Source organism: Octopus bimaculoides, chromosome 4, assembly GCF_001194135.2.
Source record: "Octopus bimaculoides isolate UCB-OBI-ISO-001 chromosome 4, ASM119413v2, whole genome shotgun sequence".
NCBI classification, from domain to species: Eukaryota; Metazoa; Mollusca; class Cephalopoda; order Octopoda; family Octopodidae; genus Octopus; species Octopus bimaculoides.
This window is the reverse complement of record NC_068984.1, coordinates 118250132-118251494: the sequence shown is the minus strand read 5'-3', so window position 1 is coordinate 118251494 and position 1363 is coordinate 118250132.

Genomic DNA, 1363 nt, shown 5'->3' with positions numbered 1-1363 from the left:
TTTGAATTCGCTTCATTAATTTCAACAAAGTCTGTTGCTTTTGTTCATTGTTTTCTTTTGTTTAGTGTCTACCCACCTATCTTCGCTTTGACGTCTTTCTTTAAATATTTATTGTTCTTGAAAGCTGAATGAAATTTCTCTTTCGCCATCGCTGCTGCCACCATCATTGCTATATTCATCATTATTACCTTAATCGATTTTGTTTCCTCATAACTTTAAGGAAAATGGATATTTTTCAATGGAACTTTCTACAGATACGCTTCAGGTGGGATTATATCGAGATTATTTCAGGATTTCCCTGAAATGCATTCCGAGAATGAGGTGAGGAGTTTTGGAAAATTCACACGAGTTGGCTTTGATTCCTCATAAACTTTTAGAAAAATGAGTATTTTTTTAACGAAATGTATCTAAAAATACTTTTATAGCCGGTTTGGTTGCTGCTTGTGTAACACTACTTTTATACGTTTCCTATTTGGAAATAGATAATAAATGTATTTTACTTTTGAAGTAGGAATATATATTGATAAACACGTCGCTTATAACTTACTTATAAGTGTTATTATGCATAAATCCTGACTCCAGCTACATAAATGCCATAGTGAGAAATATATACTCTGAAACGCTAACGGACATTTTATGCGTGCATGTATGTTGAAGATAAATAAATTCGTGTTCTTTCAACCGCTATAAAAAAATACACAGTTTCATAATTGCAGAAATAAATTTCATTAACAAGCCGAAGAAGGTGAAGAAAGAGAAAATAATTATTAGATTAGGTTATTTATGTACATTTAGTATTTATAGTGCAATTGCAAAGGAAAGTTATTTTGTCGTAGAGAATTACGACTTCAAATTCACACCAGCTAATCCTTCATACTAACTACTAGAGTTCACAACATTTCAAATAAGTCTTGTTAGATTTTTATTATAGACATGGCATAGAAAATAGCCAATATCTCAAGGAGTGAGTGTCGTGGAGTTTAGGAACATCCAACTATCACTAATGTGAATGTCGTGGAGTTTAGTAACATCCTACGATCACTGAGTAATTTCCCCCAAATCAGGGTTTTTTTGAGAAAAAATATATGATGTGTTTCAATATTTATGTGTATGCTCACCCATTGTCTTTCATATTAAATCACAATATATTCATAATCTGCACAATGTGAAAGATATTTGTAAAAGATTTCATAAAAATATCCATTTTTCTAAAGGTTATGAGGAAACAAAGTCAATTCGTATGAATTTACCGAAACCCCTTTCCAATTTTCGGAATTTTTCCTGTCGTGTGTGCATATATATTTATATCTGTGTGTTTGTATATATATATATATATATATATCTGTGGGTTTGTATGTCTGTA